Raw genomic sequence first — 27283 nt, 5'->3', positions numbered from 1 at the left:
GCTTAGGATCTCCGTCATATTTGTCTGGTAGGGACAAACAGATTCTGGAACCGGTGGTAACTGCAGGCGGAGGTGATGCAGCAGGAGCAGATGGAGGAGCTGGCTGTTGCAGAGAAGGCAGGAGCTGCTGCAACATAGCGGTCAACTGGGCCAGCTGTTGACCCTGCTGGGCCACAATGGTGGTGAGGTCCTCCAGGCTTGGCAGGGGAACATCAGTGGGATTCATGGCCGGATCTTACTGTCACGAACCGGCAGGACAGGTAGTGAATCCTCTGCACCAGAGAGGCGATGGCGCGGGTTGTACTAGAGGACCGGTTCTAAGCAGTTACTGGTCTTCACCAGAGCCCGCCGCAAAGCGGGATGGATTTGCCGCGGCGGTAACTACCAGGTCGTGTCCCCTAGTAACAACTCGACCTCTCTGGCAACTGATAAGGCGTGGTACACAGGGAGACGGCAAGAGCGTAGTCGGACGAAGCAGCGGTCAGGGCAGGCGGCAAAGGTTCAAAGGCGAGTGGACGGTAGCAACGGGTACGGCAACAGGTAAGGCAAACTAACATCATAGGGAACGCTTTCGCTGAGGCACAAGGCACAAAGATCCGGCAGAAGGCTGTGGGAGGAGAAGGTATAAATGGGCAGTGCACAGGTGCAGCCTAATTAAGTCAGCACTGCCTCTCACAACCTTAACCCTTAATAACCCCTTTGGACCAGGCACCAATCACTGGTGCACTGGTCCTTTGAATCTAAGAGTCTCGGAGCGCGCGCGCCCTAGAGAGCGAGGACGCACACGCCGAGACACTGCCTGGGGACATACGCTGTGAGCGCTCCGAGACCAGCAGGGGACCCGGAGCGCTCAGCGTAACAGCAGATTTTGATTGCCTTTTTTATTGATACCATGTCCCTTTAGAAGCCCCCCTAGAGTAGAAACTCCCTAAAAGTGACCCCATCTAAGAATCTACACCCCTTAAGGTATTCAAAACTGATTTTACTAACTTTATTAACCCTTTAGGTGTTCCGCAACAGTTTATGGCAAATGGAGATGAAATTTCAGAATTTCAATTTTTGGTAACCTTACCTCACAAAAATGTAATATAGAGAAACCAAAAAACATATGTACCCTAAAAATAGTCCTAAAAAAACCGCCACCTTATCCCGTAGTTTCCATAATGTGGTCACTTTTAGGGAGTTTCTACTGTAGGGGTGCATCAGGGGGTCTTGAAATAGGACACGGTGTAAATAAACCGGTCCATAGAAATCAGCCCCCCAAAACCCACATGGCGCTCCTTTCCCTCTACACCCCGCCGTGTGGCCGTACAGTAGTGTACGACCACATATGGGGTGTTTATGTAAATGGCAGAGTCAGGGCAATAAAGATAGTCTTGTTTGACTGTTAACCCTTGATTTGTTAGTGGAAAAAATGGGTTAAAATGGAAAAATTGGCAAAAAAATTAAATTCTGAAATTTCATCCCCATTTGCCAATAACTCTTGTGGAGCACCTAAAGGGTTAACATAGTTTGTGAGATCAGCTTTGAATACCTTGAGGGGTGTAGTTTATTAGATGGGGTCACTTTTAGGGAGTTTCTACTGTAGGGGTGCATCAGGGGGTCTTGAAATAGGACATGGTGTAAATAAGCCGGTCCATAAAAATCAGCTCCCCAAAACCCACACGGCGCTCCTTTCCCTCTACAGCCTGCCGTGTGGCCGTACAGTAGTGTACGACCACATATGGGGTGTTTCTGTAAACGGCAGAGTCAGGGCAATAAAGATACAGTCTTGTTTGACTGTTAACCCTTGATTTGTTAGTGGAAAAAAATTGGTTAAAATGAAAAAATTGGCAAAAAAATTAAATTCTCAACTTTCATCCCCATTTGCCAATAACTCTTGTGCAACACCTAAAGGGTTAACAAAGTTCGTAAAATCTGTTTTGAATACCTTGAGGGGTGTAGTTTCTTAGATGGGGTCACTTTTATGGAGTTTCTACTCTAGGGGTGCATCAGGGGGGCTTCAAATGGGACATGGTGTAAATAAACCAGTCCAGCAAAATCTGCCTTCCAAAAACCATATGGCGCACCTTTCCCTCTACGCCCTACTGTGTGGCCGTACAGTAGTGTACGACCACATATGGGGTGTTTCTGTAAACGGCAGAGTCAGGGCAATAAAGATACAGTATTGTTTGACTGTTAACCCTTGATTTTTTAGTGGAAAAAATGGGTTAAAATGGAAAAATTGGCAAAAAAATGAAATTCTGAAATTTCATCTCCATTTGCCAATAACTCTTGCGGAGCACCTAAAGGGTTAACAATGTTTGTAAAATCAGTTTTGGATACCTTGAGGGGTGTAGTTTCTAAAATGGGGTCATTTTTGGGTGGTTTCTATTATGTAAGCCTCACAAAGTAACTTCAAACCTGAACTGGTCCGTAAAAAAATGGGTTTTTGAAAATTTCCAAGATTTGCTTCTAAACTTCTAAGCCTTGTAACGTCCCCAAAAAAGAAAATAGCATTCCCCAAATGATCCAAACATGAAGTAAACATATGGGGTATGTAAATTAATAACTTTTTTTGAGTTATTACTATGTATTGTAGAAGTAGAGAAATTGAAAGTTAGAAATTTGCAAATTTTTCCAAAATTTGGGTCAATTTGGTATTTTTTATAAATAAAAATAAATTTTTTTGACTCCATTTTACTAGTGTCATGAAGTACAATATGTGACGAAAAAACTGTCTCAGAAGGGCCTGGCTAAGTAAAAGCGTTTTAAAGTTATCACCACATAAAGTGACAATGGTCAGATCTGCAAAAAATGGCTGGTCCTTAAGGTGAAATAAGGCTGTGTCCTGAAGGGGCTAATCTACATTAAAACCATTCACTTAACAAATAAATAATATTAAACTCAATAGAACTATCAATAACTAATAAATAAAATAAAATTATACTGTACTGAAATATTACTAACTTATAAACTATATAAATATCACTAACTAAGGGTACTTTTACACTTGCGGCAGGACGGATCCGACATGCTGTTCACCATGTCGGATCCGTCCTGCCGCTATTTCGCTGTGCCGCCAGACCGCCGCTCCGTCCCCATTGACTATAATGGGGACGGGGGTGGAGCTCCTGCGCAGCATGGCGGTGCACGGCGAAAGCCGCCGTCCTGCATGTCCGACTTTTTAGTCCGGCGGCTTTCGCCGTGCACCGCCGTGCTGCGCCGGAGCTCCGCCCCCGTCCCCATTATAGTCAATGGGGACAGAGCGGCGGTCCGGCGGCACGGCGAAATAGCGGAAGGATGGATCCGACATGGTGAACAGCATGTCGGATCTGTCCTGCCGCAAGTGTGAAAGTACCCAGACATATTGAGATTTAAATCGTTAATGTGTATAAAGACTTTCAATAAAAAAAAAAAAGTTAAACAATAGGCAAACAGACAAATTTTGTACCGCCGTGTACATATTGACCGTCTCAATAAAAATATCCGATGATCTAACCCCTCCGGTGAACACTTTAAACATAAAAAAAAAGAGAAAATGTAAAGAAAATATTAATTTATTCAACCTAACATCACTAAAGGTGCAACAGCAAGCTATCAAAAAAGGCATATGCCCCCCAAAATAGTAATAATCGGTCAGTTCATTCTGCAAAAAATGAGACCCTACCATTAGATAATAGCCAAATAAAAATAATAATATGGCTCTCAAAATATGGAGACAGTAAAACAAGAATTGTTTTTGGTTCAACAATGCTTCTATTGTCTAAAATAGAAATAACAAAAAAATAAGGAAAAATATTCGTTCTGGCCGCATCTTTAACAACCAGCTATCTAAAAATATCATACCAAATAACCCTTCAGGTGGACACCTTTTTAAACAAAAATGTAACATTCTCCAAAAATTTTTGGACAACTTTTATCACAAAAAGGTGTAATAGCAAGCGATCATAAAGTCAGATGCACCACAAAATAAAGGTTTAAAGGTTTAATAAGAGTTGCAAATAATGTTCATATATTTTTTTTCAAACAGGAATGAAGACATTGAAGGCAAAATTGGCCAAAATGCAAAGGGAGCAGCGCCAGGATATACGGGCCATTCAAGAGCGCTTGAAGGCTATGGAGGAGAGGCAACGCCAGACCATGAAGGGGGTGCCTAACTGCTAATAAGATGTTGTAGATACTTAAGTAAGATGTACACCAATAATATAGGTTATAAATAAATAAATATATATATATATATATAGAAAGGACATCCGGTGTATGGAACGCACCAACCGGAAGTGCGTTCCAAGTACTGGTCACAGGGTGTAGGAGAGAGCTGATGGTATCAGTGAATAGTAGGTGAATGAAGATGATAACGTGCATATGGAGTCCACCGGATGTCCTTTCTCCGCCCATCCATATCCAGTCCGATATTCCTTTGGCCCCTATAACATTCAAATTAGGGCCTACTTAGGACTATACAGATGCAGAATTAATATAGACTGTACATTGTGTTTCGTCTCTTTTATATTGAATTGTATTCAGGTTTTCTATATGTTAGTGATGTCACTTCCGGAAATGACACTGACAATCTTTTTGGCGCCAAACACGCCCTCTTTTTTTATTTGAATCTGCTATTTATAGATGTTTGCTTGCTCTAATACCTTGTATAAGCCTACTACTTGCTCTGCTTCTGAGGAAGGGGTTTGTATATCCCCGAAACGCGTTGAGCCCACCTGACCTATTTACCTATTAAAGGATTATACCAGAATATCCCAGTTGTGGACTGCCGTATTTTCCAACCACTCTACAAGCGAGCCAGGCGAGGGAGGTGGTTGTTTTTGGTGTCTTGAGCTTTATCCCTTTACACCCCTCCCTGGTGAAGTGAGTTTCTGAGTTTTTTCACCTTTTATATGCTTTTATGTGCTTCATTTAATATACACCAGCTGTTCTATGGCTCTATCATATTAGCACTTAGCATTGCTGTGTCCTGCCCCTCTATTTTAGTAAGGGGTTCATATTTACTGTGTATAAGTTTTTATCTATTTTTAATTTTTTATATTGTCCTATTTTTTATATCGATTCCAGTTTTACATATATATCTATCTATCTATCTATCTATATATATATATATATATATATATATATATATATTTATTTATTTATAACCTCTATTATTGGTGTACATCTTACTTAAGTATCTACAACATCTTATTAGCAGTTAGGCGCCACTTGGTGATTTTTTCCCTTTGATTCTCTCCTGTATTACTATATCGCTTTCCTGCATATAGTTCAATAGTTCATCACCTAGGCTGCCCTGCTTTTTGGTTCTATCACCTCGCTGTTCAGTAGTATCTGAACTCTATTCCACTTTCTCCTCCACTTTGGTCTTTACCTCTGGCGCCCTGTGTGTTTATCCCATATCTCCTATTTTAGGAGTACAGGATTAACCCTCTTTTTTTTCTCCCCTTACCTCGATTCATGAAGGGGGTGCAGGAGATGATCCTCCTTTTGGAAAAGTTTCCATACATTTTTTATTTTTTTTCTAATAAGTTATATAAATCGTTTATACAGTTATAACGTGTATTTTATTTTTATTTTTTATATTGCTCGGTTTTAGTGTAATAGATCATCCTAAATCCGCCAGAACTGACAGCACCCGGTAAATACATGTCAAATAGATATAGGGTCCATTCACACGTCTGTAAAATGTGTCTGCATCCGTTCCACAATTGAGAGGAACTTTTACAGACCCATTGATTTTCAATTCCAGCATGAAAAATGAGGCATTCACAGGATACAGAAGTAAGTGTCGGACATTACAGGCCCCAAAAATTAGCCGACAGGCGTTCCCCTGACAGCAAATAAATTTGTATTCTCTGGCTGGTGGTACATTAGGCATTCACAGGATACAGAAGTACGTGTCGGACATTACAGGCCCCAAAAATTAGCCGACAGGCGTTCCCCTGACAGCAAATAAATTTGTATTCTCTGGCTGGTAGTACATTAGGCATTCACAGGATACAGAAGTACAGTTGTGTTCAAAATTATTCAACCCCCACTATAATTGAGTGTTTTGGCCAGTTTGACATTGATTTTGATCATTTCAGTCATCTTGTTTACAATTAAATCAAAGAGGCACTTGTAAGTCAGACAAATATAACATAACATTTATAATGAAATAACCACAAATGTCTTTTCTGTGCTCACATCATTATCAGTTTTATTCAACCCCCAAGTGACATTCAATCTTAGTACTTAGTACAACATCCTTTTCCAGTTATAACAGCTTATAAACATGAAGCATAGCTTGACACAAGTGTCTTGCAGGGATCTACGGGTATCTTCGCCCATTCTTCATGGGCAAAAGCCTCCAGTTCAGTCACATTCTTAGGCTTGCGCGCTGCAACTGCTTTCTTTAAGTCCCACCAGAGGTTCTCAATCGGATTTAAGTCTGGTGACTGCGATGGCCACTTCAAAATGTTCCAGCCGTTAATCTGCAACCATGCTCTAGTGGACTTGGAGGTATGTGTCACGAACCGGCAGGACAGGTAGTGAATCCTCTGGACCAGAGAGGCGATGGCGCGGGTTGTACTAGAGGACCGGTTCTAAGCAGTTACTGGTCTTCACCAGAGCCCGCCGCAAGGCGGGATGGATTTGCCGCGGCGGTAACTACCAGGTCGTGTCCCCTAGTAACAACTCGACCTCTCTGGCAGCTGATAAGGTGTGGTACACAGGGAGAAGGTAAGAGCGTAGTCGGACGTAGCAGAGGTCAGGGCAGGCGGCAAAGGTTCAAAGGCGAGTGGACGGTAGCAATGGGTACGGCAACAGGTAAGGCAAACTAACAACGTAGGGAACGCTTTCTCTGAGGCACAAGGCACAAAGATCCGGCAGAAGGCTGTGGGAGGAGAAGGTATAAATGGGCAGTTCACAGGTGCAGCCTAATTAAGTCAGCACTGCCTCTCACAACCTTAACCCTTAATAACCCCTTTGGACCAGGCACCAATCACTGGTGCACTGGTCCTTTGAATCTAAGAGTCCCAGGGCGCGCGCGCCCTAGAGAGCGAGGACACAGACGCCGAGACGCTGGAGTGCTGCCTGGGGGCATACGCTGTGAGCGCTCCGAGGCCAGCAGGGGACCCGGAGCGCTCAGCGTAACAGTATGCTTGGGATCATTGTCCTGTTGAAAGGTCCAACGTCTCCCAAGCCTCAGGTTTGTGACGGATTGCATCACATTTTCATCCAATATCTCCTGGTACTGAAGAGAATTCATGGTACCTTGCACACGCTGAAGCTTCCCTGTACCTGTAGAAGCAAAACAGCCCCAAAGCATGATTGACCCCCCGCCATGCTTCACAGTAGGCAAGGTGTTCTTTTCTTCATAGGCCTTGTTCTTCCTCCTCCAAACATAGCGTTGATCCATGGGCCCAAACAGTTCTAATTTGGTTTCATCAGTCCACAGAACACTTTTGTGGTTTGTCCACATGACTTTTGGCATACTGCAGTCGACTCTTCTTATTCTTTGGAGACAGCAAGGGGGTGCGCCTGGGAGTTCTGGCATAGAGGCCTTCATTACGCAGTGTGCGCCTTATTGTCTGAGCTGAAACTTCAGTACCCACATCTGACAAATCTTTTTTCAGTTCCTCAGCAGTCACACGGGGACTTTTCTCCACTTTGCGCTTCAGGTAGCGCACAGCAGTCGAAGTCAGCATTTTCTTTCTGCCACGACCAGTTAGCGTTTCAACAGTGCCCTTTGCCTTGAATTTGCGAATGATGCTTCCTATGGTGTCTCTTGGTATGTTTAATATCTTTGCAATCTTCTTATAGCCGTTGCCCTTCCTGTGAAGAGAAATCACCTCTTCTCTTGTCTTCCTGGACCATTCTCTTGACTTCACCATGTTTGTAAACACACCAGTAAATGTCTAGAAGGAGCTGAGTATCACAGTCCTATTAAATCTGCCTAATTGGTGCTTATTATGCTTGATTGCTGCTCCTTGACATCCACAGGTGTTTTCAATACCTGATCGAAAACACTTGAATGAACCTCTGTTCTTAAGAATGGTAGTCTTTAAGGGGTTGAATAATTGTGTCAATGAAGAAATCACAAAAAAAAACATTTAATACTGTATTACAAAAACAATTGATGTCATTTTAGTTGCATTTGGTTCTTTAAAAAGTCCTTGTAAGATTTCATTCTGAACACAATTACAAATGTACACTAAATTCCCTAAAACCCTTTACAGCATTGGGGGTTGAATAATTTTGAACACAACTGTACGTGTCGGCCATTACAGGCCCCAAAAATTAGCCAACAGGCTTTCCCCTGACAGCAAATAAATTTGTATTCTCTGGCTGGTAGTACATTAGGCATTCACAGGATACAGAAGTACGTGTCGGCCATTACAGGCCCCAAACAATTAGCCAACAGGCTTTCCCCTGACAGCAAATAAATTTGTATTTCGCGGCTGATGGTACATTAGGCATTCACAGGATACAGAAGTACGTGTCTGCCATTAAAGGCCCCAAAAATTAGCTGACAGGCTTTCCCCTGACAGCAAATAAATTAGTATTCTGTGGCTGGTGATACATTAGGCATTCACAGGATACTGAAGTACGTGTCGGCCTTTACAGGCCCCAAAAATTAGCCGACAGGCATTCACCTGACAGCAAATACATTTGTATTCTGTGGCTGGTGTTACATTAGGCATTCACAGGATACTAAAGTGTCGGCCTTTACAGGCCCCAAGAATTAGTCATTCAACTGACATAAAAGGCCTTTTATGCCGCTGTATTTACCAAAGACAGGGACCATAAATTGTTATGGGTGGTGGCGGATATGGGCTGTCATAAGGAATTTGAATTAAACCTGGTCTACTGGACACATGTGTTGAATTCCTCCGAGATCCATGCCTTATTCATTTTTAGAAATGTTAGTATAGGTAGTTAATGTTAGGTAGTCAACACTGTCGTGAGCTAGGCGAGTGCGCTTATCAGTCAGGATACCCCCTGCTGCGCTGAATGTCCTTTCGGACAGGACACTTGACGAGGGGCAAGCCAACAGTTCCATTGCAAATTGTGCAAGAATCTGGCCAGAGGTCAAGCCTGCCCATCCAGTAGTCCAGGGGTTCATCACTTATATGCTCCTTAGTTTGGGATCAAGCCAGTCAGTCGTTTATTTCAAAATTGCAGCTATCTGCAACTTCACCCGTGACATCATAAACCGCCCAAACCGTCTTAAGCATGGATCCGGTTTCAGCCTTGATTGACCGCATGCAAGGTCTTTCGCTGGAGGTAGCAGATCTCCGTAAAACTGTGTCTCAGTTTCAGGTGACCGGTGCTGCTGGCGTTCATGGAGTTTTTTTCCGAGCCTAAGATCTCGCTTCCGGATACATTCTTCGGGGGTAGTGAGAATTTTGTTCGCTTTAGAGAGGCTTGCAAACTTCATTTTCGCCTACTTCCCCATTCCTCTGGTGATGAGGAGCAGAGGGTGGGGATCATCATCTCGCTGCTCAGGGATAACGCTCAGTCTTGGGCCTTTTCGCTGCCGGTGGGGGCACGGCCCCTCCGATTGGTGGATGTATTTTTTGTAGCCCTGGGGCAGATATATGATGACCCGGATCGTATTGCTCTGGCTGAATCTAAACTGCGTCTATTATGCCAGGGTAAACAGTCCGCAGAGATATATTGTTCAGAATTTTGGAGATGGGCAGCTGATACTGGTTGGAATGATGCTGCACTCCGAAGTCAATTTTGCCATGGTCTTTCGGAAAGATTGAAAGATGCATTTGCTTTTCATGAGAGACCAGCGTCCTTAGAGTCTGCCATGTCTCTAGCTGTTCGTATTGACAGGCGTCTTAGAGAGAGAGAGGAGACTGCTCTTTCCTGTCATATTCAGCCCAAGGACAGTGGGGCTGTCTCATTCAGTACACAGGGGTCTCAGTCTCTCTCAATCCCCTCTGAAGAGGAGGCCATGCAGCTGGGTTTGCTTGCCTCTGATAGTAGAGGATTCAGTTCTCAGAGGAGGGTTTGTTTCTGTTGTGGGGGTATAAATCATTTGGCAAATGTTTGCCCCTCTAGAAGATTCAGGGAGTTTTCTGAGGGTAATAAAGAAACAAAAAGAAAAAAATTGAGTTTTCTGAGGTTAATAAAAAATAAAAGAAACCCTCTAAAAACTTTCCATTTGCTACTATTGGCAAGGTTGATGCGGAAATTGAAGGTTTGCCGTTTGCTTGTAGTTCCCGTTTTCTCCTACCTGCCAGGGTGGCGCTAGACAGCAAGAACATTGGGTGATTTTTGTAGATAGTGGAGCAGCTGTCAATCTCATTGATAATCAATTTTCAACAACGCATGGTTTCCAGGTGTGCACTTTGGAAAAGGATATACCTTTTTTTGCTATGGATTCCGCTCCACTTTCTCAAAGATCGTTAAAGAGCATAGTTCACAATATCCGTTTGACTGTGGGTGACGCTCATGTTGAGGATATGTCACATTTTGTCTTAAGCGGATTACCTACTCCTCTAGTGTTGGGGCTACCCTGGCTCACTAAACATAACCCCACCATTGATTGGCAAGCAAGGCAAATAAATGGTTGGAGTGACTTTTGCAGAGAGAATCTCTTTCAGAGGTTTCTACCAAGACTGTGCCATCTTTTCTCTCAGAATTTTCTGATGTGTTTTCCGAGAGTGGTGTCCAGGAGTTGCCCCCTCACCGGGAGTACGACTGCCCTATTAATCTCATCCCAAGCGCCAAGCTGCCAAAATCACGATTATACAATCTCTCCCAACCTGAAAGAGTCGCTATGTGTACTTATATCTCTGAGAGCCTGAGAAAGGGACATATCCGACCCTCGAAGTCACCTGTTGCCGCTGGTTTTTTTTTTGTTAAGAAAAAAGATGCTTCTTTAAGACCTTGTCTGGATTTCAGGGAGCTGAACCGTATCACGATTCGTGACCCATATCCGCTTCCTCTGATCCCAGACCTGTTTAACCAGATTGTTGGGGCTGAAGTTTTTTCTAAGTTGGATTTAAGAGGGGCATACAACCTAGTCAGAGTCAGGGAAGGGGACGAATGGAAGACGACCTTCAATACCCCTGAGGGTCATTTCGAGAATTTGGTTATGCCCTTTGGTTTGATGAATGCTCCGGCCGTCTTCCAACATTTTGTGAACAGCATTTTTTATCATTTAATGGGGAAATTTGTACTGGTGTATCTAGATGACATTTTGATTTTTTCTCCTGATTTCAAGACTCATCAGGACCACCTATGTCAGGTCTTGCTGATTCTGCGGGAGAATAAATTGTATGCTAAACTGGAAAAATGGGTGTTTGCGGTTCCGGAGATTCAATTTCTTGGTTTTCTTCTCTCCGCTTCTGGTTTTCGGATGGACCCTGAGAAGGTCCGCGCTGTGCTTGATTGGGAGCTTCCCGAGAATCAGAAGGCGCTGATGCGGTTTTTGGGTTTTGCCAATTATTACAGAAAGTTCATTTTGAATTATTCCTCTGTTGTTAAGCCACTCACTGATATGATTAAAAAGGGGGTGGATTTTTCCTCGTGGTCGGTAGATGCGCTTAAAGCCTTTTCTAGTATTAAAGAGTGTTTTGTTTCCGCTCCCAGGTTGTTTGTGCCTCTCGCTTTACGATACAAGGTTTTTAAGGAGCACCACGATACTGTCCTTGCTGGGCACCCGGGGAGTAGTGCCACAGTGGATCTCATTGCTCTGAGATTCTGGTGGCCGGCTCTTTGTAAGACGGTTGAGGGTTTTGTGGACGCCTGCGAGACCTGCGCTCGTGCCAAGGTCCCTCATTCACGGCCATCGGGTTCTCTCCTCCCGTTACCCATTCCTTCCCGTCCTTGGACGCATCTGTCCATGGACTACATTACGGACCTGCCTCGTTCCTCGGGGAAGACTGTGATTCTGGTGGTAGTTTTAGCAAAATGGTGCATTTCATTCCCTTTCCTGGGTTACCCAATGCTAAGACGCTGGCGCAAGCGGTTGTTGATCAAATTGTTAAATTGCATGGCATTCCTTCAGACATCGTTTCTGATAGGGGCACGCAATTTGTTTTCACATTCTGGAAGGCCTTCTGTTCTTGCTTGGGGGTTCGGTTGTCGTTCTCTTCTGCTTTTTACTCGCAGTCGAATGGTTAGACCGAACGCGTCAATCAGAATCTGGAGACATATCTGCACTGTTTTGTGGCGGAGAATCAGGAGGATTGGTATTCTTTTTTGTCCCTTGCTGAGTTTGCTTTAAATAACCATCGCCAGGAGTCCTCTGATAAGTCCCCTTTTTTTGGTGCATATGGGTTTCATCCACAGTTTGGGACATTCTCTGGAGAGGGGTCTTCTGGTTTACCTGATGAGGAGAGATTTTCCTCGTCTTTGTCATTTATTTGGCAAAAGATTCAGGGTAATCTGAAGAGGATGAGTGAGAGATATAAGCGTGTGGCGGATAAGAGACGTGTGCCTGGTCCGGACCTGGATGTGGGTGATCTGGTGTGGTTGTCTACAAAGAATATCAAACTAAAGGTTCCCTCCTGGAAGTTGGGTCCTAAGTTTATTGGTCCTTACAAGATCGTGTCCGTCATCAATCCCGTTGCCTTCCGTCTTGATCTTCCTCAGACTTGGAAGATCCATAATGTTTTTCACAGGTCCCTATTAAAACCTTATGTCCAACCCACTGTACCCCTCCTCCTATTTTTGTTGATGATAATCTTGAATTTCAGGTCTCTAGGATTGTGGATTCTCGCATTATCCGCAGTTCTCTTCGGTACCTCGTTTATTGGGAGGGTTATGGTCCTGAGTAGAAGATGTGGGTCCCAGTGGCGGACATTAAGGCCACTCGTCTCATCAGGGCTTTCTATAGGTCCCATCCTGAGAAGGTGGGCTCTGAGTGTCCGGAGTCCACCCGTAGAGGGAGGGGTACTGTCACCGCCAGTTCTGTGAGAAGGTCTGACAGACGTTCTTCTCTACCTCTTGTATGACGTTCTTTGTTTTGGTTTCACTTTGTCATCTCCTTTCCTTCTGCCAGGTGTCACTTATTTAGACTAATCGTCTTTCTTTATATTCCCTCCCATAGTGCCTCACTTTGCGGTTTATACTAGTTCCTGGATAAAGTGTTCTCTGCTGGAGGCTGCTGCTGCTGTTTGCTCAGATAAGTCTTTTCCTTTATTGTGTTTCCTTGCTGGCTTGATTCTAGGTGACCCTGACTCCGTCCGTATTAAGTGCAGGGAGCCAGTGGTCGTGTCCCCTCACTATTATAGGGTTTTCAGGTGTCACACAGTCTTAGGTACGTGGGCATGCAATCGTCTACCATTGAGACCCTTGCATGTGCATAGCAGTCAGGGAGAACTCTTAGGGTTTTAAAGGGCTCACCTATAAGCTCCTTAGTTTAGGATCAAGCCAGTCAGTGGTTTATTTAATAGTTCCAGCTATCTGCAACTTCACCCGTGACACTATGGCTGCCCGTTTGGTACATGCTACATTGCCATGCTGGCATTGGGCACAATTCTAGACTGCAGTAATCGAATTTGAAGGTAGCCACGTGAGTGCTGGAGGAATTAAACCAGAAAGTGGTCAATATGTAGCCATCCTTCTCTTTTTGTTGGGTGATGGCCACTTGTCCTCCTGTCTTTGGAAGATTCTGTGTATATGTGACCGTGTAGGTGTTGACAAAAAGTAGCAGAGCGATAACTGTTGCAAAAGGCATCCTGCAGATTCAGCGGTGGTTCCCTCGATATCTGGAGCTGGCACTCGTATTCTTTTGCAGTGTGATGCGTGGATCCAGTTAGGTCTCCCCTTGAGTTTTACAGAAGTTGGGGTGGTCAGCAGCACCTGGTAAGGTCCCTCATATTGTGGTTCGAGGGTGCTTCTGATATGCTTTATGACCACCACCCACTCTCCAGGTTTCAGAGTGGATCTGGAATGGAAGAGAAAACTTATGCATGTATGTTAGACAATTGTTTACTTAGAGCTATCACATATTTGGCAACAAATTCAGACGGTTGCGGGAAATACTGTCCCATTCTTGGCCCTGTCCCAAATAGGATCTCGTATGGTGTCAGTTTATGTGGAGGCCTTGGTGTGTGCCTAACTGAAAAGAGTGCTATAGGCAAGCACTGAACCCAATTGAGCCCTGTCTCCCTGGTCATCTTGAACATTTTTTACTTCAACCACCCGTTCAGTCTTTCAACTTTGCCGCTGCTTTGGGGCCTGTAGAGGGTGTGATACACCAGGTGCGACCCTCCCATTTCTCAGACTTCTTGGGTTAATCTGGCAGTGAATGCTGGGCCCTGATCACTCTCAATGACCTCAGGTACTCCGAACCTACAGACAAGCTCCTGCATCAGTTTTTTAGCAGCAGTAGTTGCTGTCTGATTTCGGACGGGGTAGGCTTCTGGCCACCCAGAGAACAAGTCTATCACTACCAGCACATTGGCATCTGGATGTGGTCGATTTGTATCCTCTGAAAGGGATATAAGGCCTTTGGGAGACATTTCCAGGGGGGCTCGGTTCTACCTGGATTACACTCTGCGCAGATGAGGCACGCTTGAGTATGTCTCACCAGGACGGGGGTGATCCCTGGGGCCACCCATATTTTATCAATTAGCTCTTTCATCATGGTTTTGGATTGGTGGGTGGCCCCATGAGCTATTGCAGCTATTAGGGAATAGAGAGTTCTGGGTAGGCATACTCTGTTTCCCTGTGTCCAGAGTCCAGATTTTTCCTCGAGGGCTGACTCTTTCAACCAGGTTTCCTTTTCCCTGGGAGTGGCCTGTTTCTGCATTTGTTTCAGTAGGTCCCATGTGACTTCCTCTTGCTCCAGATCTTCTTGTACTGTCAGGATCTGTTCTGTCTGGGCTCTTTCCTTTTCCATTGCTGCTCTCTTTGCTGTTTGATCAGCTAGGGCATTTCCTCTGGCCTCAAGAGTGTCAGTTTGTGTATGGGTCTTTACCTTGATCACTGCCACTTGAGTAGGCAGGAGTACTGCTGCCATTAGGGCCGCTACTGCTGAGGCATTTTTGATTGGGGTTCCTGCGGCTGTTATGTAATCCCATGCCTTCCATATTAGTCCAAAGTCATGAACCACTCCAAAGGCATATCTGAAATCCGTGTAGATATTAGCGGTGGAATCTTTCGCCATGAGGCAGGCTTCGGTGAGGGCAATGAGTTCAGCCTCCTGTGCTGAATGGTCTGGGCGCAATTGTCTTGCACACAGCACTTCATGCTCACTAGTGACTGCCATGCCTGTATGGAATTTCCCTTTGTCATCGGCGTACCTTGAGTTGTCCACAGAGAGAATCCAATGAGGGTTTGTCAGAGGAGTGTCTTGGACTGATGGTGGTGTCCCTACTTCAGCTTCCATCATTGTGATGCAATCATGATCCTGTTCCTGGTAAAGAGAGTTGAACTCCATAGTTCTTCTTCCTGAAGATCTTCTTCAGCATGCAGATCAACAAAATCTTCAGAAGCTTCTCCTGAATCTTTAGTATACTCCCCCCCTTGGAAGAGGAAGGAGTGCAGCAGGGTTCAGGATGTGACATTTCTGAATGGTGACAGAAGGAGGTGGCATTGTGCAGTGAGGTGTTTGGGTTGTGTCTGCTGGAGGATGGCAGAGATGTCATGCGGAGCCAAAATAGTGAGGGGGTGCCCAAGCACAACGTCAGATGTGATGTCCAGAAGAGAGCTTGCAGCATGGACAGCTCTGACACAGGAAGGGGCAGCTCTGGCTACAGGGTCAAGTTGCTTAAAGTAGTAGCCCAGCGGTCTGTTGCGTCCACCATGAGTTTGGGTAAGAACTCCGTATTGTAGGAGTTCGACCTCCGGGTTGTCTGCCTGCCATGGTTGGAGCACGGAGGACATGGCTTTGCTAAACCATGAGGGGCTATTCTGTGCTCCCTGAGGCATCATAGTCCAAGTGTATTGCTTGCCTGCATGTGTGAATGCGACAATCTTCTTTTAATTCTCTTTTTGGCCTTGCAGACATTGCTCTCGCTTATCACACATGCCAATGTCATGACGTCACTTCCCCCTTCCAGCTATGGCCCCCTGTCTCTCAGTCTAGTATACTTTGTAGATCTGACGACGTACATCCATATGTCTTGTATATTTGATCTAATTTACAGTAAAACGGCATGAGGTGGGTCTCGGGGTCCGGCAACTGACTGACAATTGAATACAGCTGATTTGGTCTGAATGACACATATCTAGGTGGCCCCCTGGATATTGCTTTGGATAAAATGGTCTCATTTGCATATCTCAAAAATTCTGACTATTCTCCTGCCACATTCTTTTGTCTCATGTAACTCATACTGTATCCGCCGCTCCTCCTCGGTCAAGTCTAACCGCCGTTTTGGAGTGCTAATATCTGCAGGAGAGGGGAAAGTTGTATGGACTAGGGGTGGTTCTGCTGGGTTCTCATCCCCACCATCCTCCTCCTCCTTCTTCCCAACCATCACTTGAACAACCTGCTGTGGCAGACTGAATGTGCCATCAGAATTTATCATGGGATAGAGTGCTTGAACTTGTGGGCTTACAGGCAGGACAGAGGGATCTGGGTTACCGGGGGTTAACAATCCAGCCGTGGGCATCGGCTGGAAATATGACGGTGTCTCATGCAGAGCTGTGGGTGGGAGGTGTCGGGGAGCTACAGGAATGGGCGTAAAGCACCACATGAGAGGCACGTAACACTGGAGGGAGGATTCTGTTGCCCACATACACTGCGTGCAGAATTATTAGGCAAATTAGTATTTTGACCACATCATCCTCTTTATGCATGTTGTCTTACTCCAAGCTGTATAGGCTCGAAAGCCTACTACCAATTAAGCATATTAGGTGATGTGCATCTCTGTAATGAGAAGGGGTGTGGTCTAATGACATCAACACCCTATATTAGGTGTGCATAATTATTAGGCAACTTCCTTTCCTTTGGCAAAATGGGTCAAAAGAAGGACTTGACAGGCTCAGAAAAGTCAAAAATAGTGAGATATCTTCCAGAGGGATGCAGCACTCTTAAAATTGCAAAGCTTCTGAAGCGTGATCATCGAACAATCAAGCGTTTCATTCAAAATAGTCAACAGGGTCGCAAGAAGCGTGTGGAAAAACCAAGGCGCAAAATAACTGCCCATGAACTGAGAAAAGTCAAGCGTGCAGCTGCCAAGATGCCACTTGCCACCAGTTTGGCCATATTTCAGAGCTGCAACATCACTGGAGTACCCAAAAGCACAAGGTGTGCAATACTCAGAGACATGGCCAAGGTAAGAAAGGCTGAAAGACGACCACCACTGAACAAGACACACAAGCTGAAACGTCAAGACTGGGCCAAGAAATATCTCAAGACTGATTTTTCTAAGGTTTTATGGACTGATGAAATGAGAGTGAGTCTTGATGGGCCAGATGGATGGGCCCGTGGCTGGATTGGTAAAGGGCAGAGAGCTCCAGTCCGACTCAGACGCCAGCAAGGTGGAGGTGGAGTACTGGTTTGGGCTGGTATCATCAAAGATGAGCTTGTGGGGCCTTTTCGGGTTGAGGATGGAGTCAAGCTCAACTCCCAGTCCTACTGCCAGTTTCTGGAAGACACCTTCTTCAAGCAGTGGTACAGGAAGAAGTCTGCATCCTTCAAGAAAAACATGATTTTCATGCAGGACAATGCTCCATCACACGCGTCCAAGTACTCCACAGCGTGGCTGGCAAGAAAGGGTATAAAAGAAGAAAATCTAATGACATGGCCTCCTTGTTCACCTGATCTGAACCCCATTGAGAACCTGTGGTCCATCATCAAATGTGAGATTTACAAGGAGGGAAAACAGTACACCTCTCTGAACAGTGTCTGGGAGGCTGTGGTTGCTGCTGCACGCAATGTTGATGGTGAACAGATCAAAACACTGACAGAATCCATGGATGGCAGGCTTTTGAGTGTCCTTGCAAAGAAAGGTGGCTATATTGGTCACTGATTTGTTTTTGTTTTGTTTTTGAATGTCAGAAATGTATATTTGTGAATGTTGAGATGTTATATTGGTTTCACTGGTAAAAATAAATAATTTAAATGGGTATATATTTGTTTTTTGTTAAGTTGCGTAATAATTATGCACAGTAATAGTCACCTGCACACACAGATATCCCCCTAAAATAGCTAAAACTAAAAACAAACTAAAAACTACTTCCAAAAATATTCAGCTTTGATATTAATGAGTTTTTTGGGTTCATTGAGAACATGGTTGTTGTTCAATAATAAAATTAATCCTCAAAAATACAACTTGCCTAATAATTCTGCACTCCCTGTATGGCACATGTCCACCCCCCCCCCCCCTTCTTCTTGATGACACCATAATTATAAGATGGCTGCTGACCGGGCATACAGTAATATCTTCCTGTCTTTTCATTATATTTCTGTCCCCCCCCCATCCGTTCAAATTCTTTGCTGCAGTCAAGCCACACCTCCACTGCATTTACTATCTTTTCATCATCAAGTTTGCCTTTTTTTTCATTTAACAATGCTCTCCATGTATCAACACAAAGAGTGCCACCTTTACACATCTCATAATGTTTCTCCAACCTGGGTAAACACTTTACGAATAGAGTTGAGCGAACACTTGGATGTTCGGGTTCGAGAAGTTCGGCCGAACTTCCCGGAAATGTTCGGGATCCGAACTTGACCCGAACTTCGCCCCGAACCCCATTGAAGTCAATGGGGACCCGAACTTTTCGGCACTAAAAATAGCCCAGGAAAGGGCTAGAGGGCTGCAAAAGGCAGCAAAATGTAGGTAAATCCCCTGCAAATAAATGTGGATAGGGAAATGAATAAAAATAAAAATAAAATAAATTAAAATTAACCAATATCAATTGGAGAGAGGTTTCATGGCAGAGAATCAGGCTTCATGTCATAGCAGAGAATCAGGCTTCACGTCACACACCACTGGAACAGGCCATTGTCAGATATTTAGGCCCCGGCACCCAGACAGAGGAGAGAGGTCCCATAGTAGAGAATCAGGCTTCATGTCATAGCAGAGAATCAGGCTTCAAGTCATAGCAGAGAATCAGGCTTCAAGTCATAGCAGAGAATCAGGCTTCATGTCATAGCAGAGAATCAGGCTTCACGTCACCCACCACTGGAACAGGCCATTGTCAGATTTTTAGGCCCCGACACCCAGACAGAGGAGAGAGGTCCCATAGCAGAGAATCAGGCTTCATGGCATAGCAGAGAATCAGGCTTCATGTCACGCACCACTGGAACAGGCCACTGTCAGATAGTTTTAGGCCCCGGCACCCAGACAGAGGAGAGAGCTCTCAGTAGTGCGTCTACCAATGTGCGCTTGTACTCGCGCATCTTCCTATCACGCTCCAGTGCAGGAAGTAAGGTGGGCACATTGTCTTTGTACCGGGGATCCAGCAGGGTGGCAACCCAGTAGTCCGCACACATTAAAATGTGGGCAACTCTGCTGTCGTTGCGCAGGCACTGCAGCATGTAGTCGCTCATGTGTGCCAGGCTGCCCAGAGGTAAGGACAAGCTGTCCTCTGTGGGAGGCGTATCGTCATCGTCCTGTGTTTCCCCCCAGCCACGCACCAGTGATGGGCCCGAGCTAAGTTGGGTGCCACCCCGCTGTGAACATGCTTCATCCTCTTCCTCCTCCACCTCCTCCTCATCCTCGTCCTCCTCGTCCTCCAGTAGTGGGCCCTGTCTGGCCACATTTGTACCTGGCCTCTGCTGTTGCAAAAAACCTCTCTCCGAGTCACTTCGAAGAGACTGGCCTGAAAGTGCTAAAAATGACCCCTCTTTCTCCTCCTCCTCCTCCTGGGCCACCTCCTCTTCCATCATCGCCCTAAGTGTTTTCTCAAGGAGACATAGAAGTGGTATTGTAACGCTGATAACAGCGTCATCGCCACTGGCCATGTTGGTGGAGTACTCGCAACAGGGCACACAGGTCTCGCATGGAGGCCCAGTCATTGGTGGTGAAGTGGTGCTGTTCCACAGTGCGACTGACCCGTGCGTGCTGCAGCTGAAACTCCACTATGGCCTGCTGCTGCTCGCACAGTCTGTCCAGCATGTGCAAGGTGGAGTTCCACCTGGTGGGCACGTCGCATATGAGGCGGTGAGCGGGAAGGCCGAAGTTACGCTGTAGCGCAGACAGGCGAGCAGCGGCAGGATGTGAACGCCGGAAGCGCGCACAGACGGCCCGCACTTTATGCAGCAGCTCTGACATGTCGGGGTAGTTGTGAATGAACTTCTGCACCACCAAATTCAGCACATGCGCCAGGCAAGGGATGTGCGTCAAACCGGCTAGTCCCAAAGCTGCAACGAGATTTCGCCCATTATCGCACACCACCAGGCCGGGCTTGAGGCTCACCGGCAGCAACCACTCGTCGGTCTGTTGTTCTATACCCCGCCACAACTCCTGTGCGGTGTGGGGCCTGTCCCCCAAACATATGAGTTTCAGAATGGCCTGCTGACGTTTACCCTGGGCTGTGCTGAAGTTGGTGTTGAAGGTGTGTGGCTGACTGGATGAGCAGGTGGAAGAAGAGGAGGAGGAAGCCGAGTAGGAGGAGGAGGCAACAGGAGGCAAAGAATGTCGCCCTGCGATCCTTGGCGGCGGAAGGACGTGCGCCAAACAGCTCTCCGCCTGGGGCCCAGCCGCCACTACATTTACCCAGTGTGCAGTTAGGGAGATATAGCGTCCCTGGCCGTGCTTACTGGTCCACGTATCTGTGGTTACGTGGACCTTGCCACAGACGGCGTTGCTCAGTGCACACTTGATTTTATCGGATACTTGGTTGTGCAGGGAAGGCACGGCTCTCTTGGAGAAGTAGTGGCGGCTGGGAACAACATACTGTGGGACAACAAGCGACATGAGCTGTTTGAAGCTGTCTGTGTCCACCAGCCTGAATGACAGCATTTCATAGGCCAGTAGTTTAGAAATGCTGGCATTCAGGGCCAGGGATCGAGGGTGGCTAGGTGGGAATTTACGCTTTCTCTCAAATGTTTGTGAGATGGAGAGCTGAACGCTGTCGTGTGACATGGTTGAGATGCTTGGTGACGGAGGTGGTGGTGTTGGTGGTACATCCTCTGTTTGCTGGGCGGCAGGTGCCAACGTTCCTCCAGAGGCGGAGGAAGAGGCCGAGGCGGCAGCAGCAGAAGAGGTAGCAGGGGGAGCCTGAGTGAGTTCCTTGTTTTTAAGGTGTTTACACCACTGCAGTTCATGCTTTGCATGCAGGTGCCTGGTCATGCAGGTTATGCTAAGGTTCAGAACATTAATGCCTCGCTTCAGGCTCTTATGGCACAGCGTGCAAACCACTCGGGTCTTGTCGTCAGCACATTGTTTGAAGAACTGCCACGCCAGGAAACTCCTTGAAGCTGCCTTTGGGGTGCTCGGTCCCAGATGGCGGTGGCCAGTAGCAGACGGACTCTCTTGGCGGCGGGTGTTCTGCTTTTGCCCACTGCTCCCTCTTTTGCTACGCTGTTGGCTCGGTATCACCACTGCCTCTTCCTCCGAACTCTGAAAGTCAGTGGCACGACCTTCATTCCATGTGGGGTCTAGGACCTCATCGTCCCCTGCATCATCTTCCACCTAATCTTCCTCCAAGACCTCCTGTTCAGTCTGCACACTGCAGAAAGACGCAGCAGTTGGCACCTGTGTTTCGTCATCATCAGAGACGTGCTGAGGTGGTATTCCCATGTCCTCATCATCAGGAAACATAAGGGGTTGTGCGTCAGTGCATTCTATGTCTTCCACCGCTGGGGAAGGGCTAGATGGATGCCCTTGGGAAACCCTGCCAGCAGAGTCTTCAAACAGCATAAGAGACTGCTGCATAACTTGAGGCTCAGACAGTTTCCCTGATATGCATGGGGGTGATGTGACAGACTGATGGGCTTGGTTTTCAGGCACCATCTGTGCGCTTTCTGCAGAAGACTGGGTGGGAGATAATGTGAACGTGCTGGATCCACTGTCGGCCACCCAATTGACTAATGCCTGTACCTGCTCAGGCCTTACCATCCTTAGAACGGCATTGGGCCCCACCAAATATCGCTGTAAATTCTGGCGGCTACTGGGACCTGAGGTAGTTGGTTCACTAGGGCGTGTGGCTGTGGCAGAACGGCCACGTCCTCTCCCAGCACCAGAGGGTCCACTAACACCACCACGACCATGTCCGCGTCCGCATCCCTTACTAGATGTTTTCCTCATTGTTAGCGTTCACCACAATAAGAATTTTTTTTTTGGGCCCAATGTATTGAATTCAAATTCAGGCCTTTTTTACAGGCACCTAACACTATCTACTAATCTACTTAGGTACCGTATTACACTAATACAGGCACAGCTGTAACCACAGATTTAGCTGAATATAAATTGTAGGCCTATTATTTAGGCGGTGGATGACAGGTATACGTTTACGGACAGAATTAGACTTGGTGATGTACGGTAGCGTTTGAAGTTATTATTGAGAATGACCCTATCCGCACCTTCAATCTAATATACCCTTTTATGATAGATTTAAACTTGGCCTGATACAGCAGAAAATAATTATTTATGGAATTGCTAAGTTGGGAATTGTATTCAACCCAGAACAAAAACTGTGCTTGGGCAGACACTAAATAACTTTGCCAGGCACAGCAGTAACCACAGATTTAGCTGAGTATAAATTGGAGGCCTAGTATTTTGGCGGTGGATGACAGGTATAAGTTTACGGACAGAATTAGACTTGGTGATGCACGGTAGCATTTGAAGTTATTGAGAATGACCCTATCAGCACCTTCAATGTAATATACCCTTTTATGGATAGATTTAAACTTGGCCTGATACAGCAGAAAACAATTATTTAGGGAATTGCTAAGTTGGGAATTGTATTCAACCCAGAACAAAAACTGTGCTTTGGCAGACAGCAGACAGTATTACAATTGGCTAGCCACAGCTGAAACACCAGATTTAGGGTACTGCTATTTTGGCAATTGTTTTTTACCCCTCAAAAAAATAGCAAGCACAGCGAAGCCCCTGCTGTAGGATATAGCAAAAAACAACAACACACTATTGATGGTTAAAAATGGACTTGGTGGCAGCTTGTGCTGGCGCACCACAAGACACAAAATGGCCACCGATCACCCCAGAAAAAAGTGACTGAAAATTGCTCTGGGCAGCCTTAAAACAGTGAGCAATTGAATTGCATAGGTTGTATGATACACAGCTGTACATCGATCACTTCAGTAAGTAAATCCCTGCCTAATCTGGCCCTAACAGCAGCAGCTGCATCCTATCCCTACACTGATCAGAGCAGAGTGACGTGCGGCGCTACGTGACTCCAGCTTAAATAGAGGCTGGGTCACATGCTGCACTGACCAATCACAGCCATGCCAATAGTAGGCATGGCTGTGATGTCCTCTTGGGGCAAGTAGAATGATACTTGTTGATTGGCTGCTTTGCAGCCTTTCAAAAAGCGCCAAGAAAGGGCCGAACACCGAACCCAAACTTTTACGAAAATGTTCGGGTTCGGGTCCGTGTCATGAACACCCCAAAATTCGGTACGAACCCGAACTATACAGTTCGGGTTCGCTCATCTCTATTTACGAAGCATTTCCCTCTCTTGTCCGCCACGTACTGCTCCGCTGAGCAGCAGCGGGACACTTTCAACATTTCCCATAATGTAATATCTCCTGGAGCCGTCTAGTCCGTAACCTGTGCTTGCACCCTGTGTTCCTGAACTACCTGAGTTCTTCTTTGAGTCAGACACGTAGTACACCTTTGGACCGGTTCTGACTGCCTCCTCCCCTTCTACTATCCGAACAGATGCCTCTGGCTGTATCGCAATATAGGCTAATGAGGTAGGCTTCCTTGTAACTCAGTAGTTTATACACAGGTGCTCAAGGTCATAACGACGTCAGAACACAACACATAAAACAGTGTATCAAAATCTCATCAATTACTGTGGGGTTCTTACTTATGTGCCCTTAAAGGCACCCCAACTGCTTCCGCACCCCTTCCTCAGACCGATGACAAGAGGCTACACCAGGGGACACAGTATAGGCAAGATTACTCTGTTTTCTTACCTCATATCACGGGTATCGTGCGCCCCTCCTATGTCTTATCTACGGGGGTACGGGAATAGGGGGTCCAACCTTCAAGCCCCACGTTGGGCGCCAAAATGTTCTGGTTCTGATCAATGGTCAGGTAGGTTGATACACTGCTCCAAATTAGATAGATACGTGCATGCACAACAAGAGAAATAACACTGACACTCTAGATAAGGTAAAAGCATAACTCTAATTTATTAGGTGGGAGCTTCACATTATATACCCTCCATATAAGTGAGAGGAGTGGGCTCACATGATTGGTCTTTTAGCAAGAAGGAATGTAAACAGGAAATAAGTTTAAGGCATATGTATGATAGACTCAGAGGAATTCCTGACAGTTTCAAGTCTTTGCTGCAAATAGTTTCAATCATAGAATGTATACTGGGGGTTGTCTCTCGGACAGACACCATTTTGTAAGTGACAAGCAAGTGTCCATTAAATTCCATAACAATACTACCAGCTCAGGGGGTGGCAATGGGGAGCCCTTTTGCCAACCTCTACCTGGGCTGGTGGGAACGAGTGGTTTTGTTTACGGAGGATGCTAACAAATGGGCCAGTCACATCAATTTGTGGTTATTATACATTGATGATGTACTAATTCTTTGGTCTGGGCATATTGTGGAGTTCAACAACTTTGTGAAGGATCTCAATAAGAACCAGCTGGGATTATATTTCACATCTGAAATTTATGATAACCAGATCACCTTCCTGGATTTGACCATTTTCAGGGACCAGGAGGGTGGTCTAGGGACTCGATTGTTTCGGAAAAAGACCGCCACCAACAGTCTTCTAAAATGGGATAGTTGTCATCCCATGCCCCTTATGCAGGGTAAGGGTATCCCAAAGGTGCAATACTTTTTACGTCACAATTGCTCCAGGACAACTGACTATCTTGTGGCAGCGAAAGACCTACAAAATAGGTTTAGAAACAGAGGATATCCACAACATGTCTTTGCCAGAGCATACCAAGATTCCTTGGCAGTCAATCGGGATACTCTGCTTGAGCCTAAAATTGGTATATCTGAGAGCACACAGGTTCGCATCATTGCGACCTTTGATGATGCCCATAAGACCGTACGAGAGGTTCTCACATGATATTGGGGTATCTTGAAGTCAGATCCTGATGTGGGGCACCTTATTGAGGACAAACCAGTAATTATTGTGGACACAACCCTATCGCCGTGGACACAACCCTAGGAACAGGCTGGTTCATAATTTCCACCAGTCCCTTTCAACAACCACCTGGCTCAGTTCAAAGGTAACCAATACATTTCGATGTGGGAATTGTGTGGCATGCAGTGCTATTCGATTAGGAAATAGTTTCATCAGCACGACTACCCAAAAAAGGTTTGAAATAAGATCTTTCATTAATTTCAAAACGAGGGGTGTCATTTACCTAGCCACTTGTACATGTGGGAAACAATACATGGAAAAGACCATCCGGGAGTTTCTCAGACGGATTGGTGAGCATCTTAACGACATTCGGAAGTGCTCAGATACCCCGATTGCATGTCACGTGGCCACTGCTTATGACAACAATGCAGAAATAATAAGATTTCAAGGCATAGAGGTGGTGAGAAGCTCTCCAAGAGAGGGTGATTTTGACAAAATATTACTCCAGAAGGAGGCACATTGGATCTTCAGATTACATACAGTGCGTCCGGGAGGTTTGAATAAACACATTTCATTTGTACGCTTTATTTAAGGCATATATAGACCACTTGGACGATTTCAATTTAGTTATCTTTATGTTTGGGATGGTGGTTTATAGCCTCATATATTTTTATAGATTAGGGAGTGTTATTGTACCACTACCCCCTGGGCTTCCATTGATTTTTTTATTTATTTTACACCTTTTGGCAATACATCTCCTTTCTGTATTCATTTACACCCCCTCCTTTCTCTCCTTCTATTTATATGATCTAATCAACTTCCCCCTCCTTACCATTACAATTTTTGGGTTATATCACATATTATTTTTTGCATTCCATGATTTTTCTGTATATATTTCATAGCAGTTGCGCGATTAGCCTCAGTAACCACAATAGTTCTGATGCTATAGTTTGGCCAAGGGACAACTGCCTATTTAGTCCCTGGTGACACTTGAGTGCTTTGACAATCTTCTACATGATCACCTTATGAAGTAAGCCGGAGCAGAGGGCGGTGGTGAATTGTGGCTTAGCCACACCTTCTGCACTCCCATACGCCGGTTTAGAGGCTCGATCTGTAAGATGGGAGGCGTTTCCTCCATATAGTTCACACAGATCGGCGGCCGCGTTATGGCCATACTAGCGCCAATGCTGCCATCTCACCACATGAGGGGGGTGGCGTTCATTTTGTTTGTGTTAAAAGATACCCGGCACTCCTGATGAGATTTCATAGCGAAACGCGTTGAGTGTACACGAGGGCAGAGCTAGTTATACACAGCGAGTTATATCTATGTTACAGAGGAGGCACAAATAGCCACTTCACTGCTATTGTTGCGTGATATATATATATATATATATATGAGCGATGTGGGGTTTCGCTCTGGTAGATAGGGTAAGCGGGCACAGTACAGAGGCAAAATACAAGTAGTTAACTCATAACATCAGTGTTTATTCACACTTGATGAAATTGCACAAAACACCACGCAACTTTGCAGTCTTGGTGTTAATTCACACACAATGGAAACTTCATATAACACAAGTCACTTTGCTGCCAGTTCTGCCTCCAGTAGTCCACAGCAGGCTTTAGGGGTCCTGTTTCCCCAGCATGTGGCTCTCAGCCCTCCAGCACGGCAGAAAGCCTCAGAGCCCAAAAACAGAGACATCTCTGCTGAGCCCAGCTGCCTATTTAAGGACATCCAGGTGCTGCCAAAACCCGGACCGGCACTTAAACTTCGGTACAGTATTTGACCTCACCTGGCTGGAAACCAGTCAAGCCGCACATGCTGGGAGGAAAATACCTGCCTTGCCAGACACAACCCCTCACTGTGTCACATACCCCTCTCCCCTTTGTCCAACACTGAGGGGGTGGACACACGCCAGACAATGCACCTGGGACACGGCATCCTTATTTCCCTGCGACCGGCCTGCTCTGTGTTCTACCGAGAACTTAAAGTTCTGCAGAGACAAAGACCATCTGGCGACCCGGGCATTCCTGTCTTTGGCCTGGCTTATCCTTTTGAGAGGGGAGTGGTCGCTCACCAGGTGGAACTTTCTCCCCAACAAATAGTAGCGGAGAGACTCGAGTGCCCACTTGATAGCCAGGCACTCTCTCTCCACTCTA

The sequence above is a fragment of the Bufo bufo genome, chromosome 2, assembly GCF_905171765.1.
Source record: "Bufo bufo chromosome 2, aBufBuf1.1, whole genome shotgun sequence".
Lineage (NCBI taxonomy): Eukaryota > Metazoa > Chordata > Amphibia > Anura > Bufonidae > Bufo > Bufo bufo.
This window is presented reverse-complemented; position numbering follows the sequence as displayed.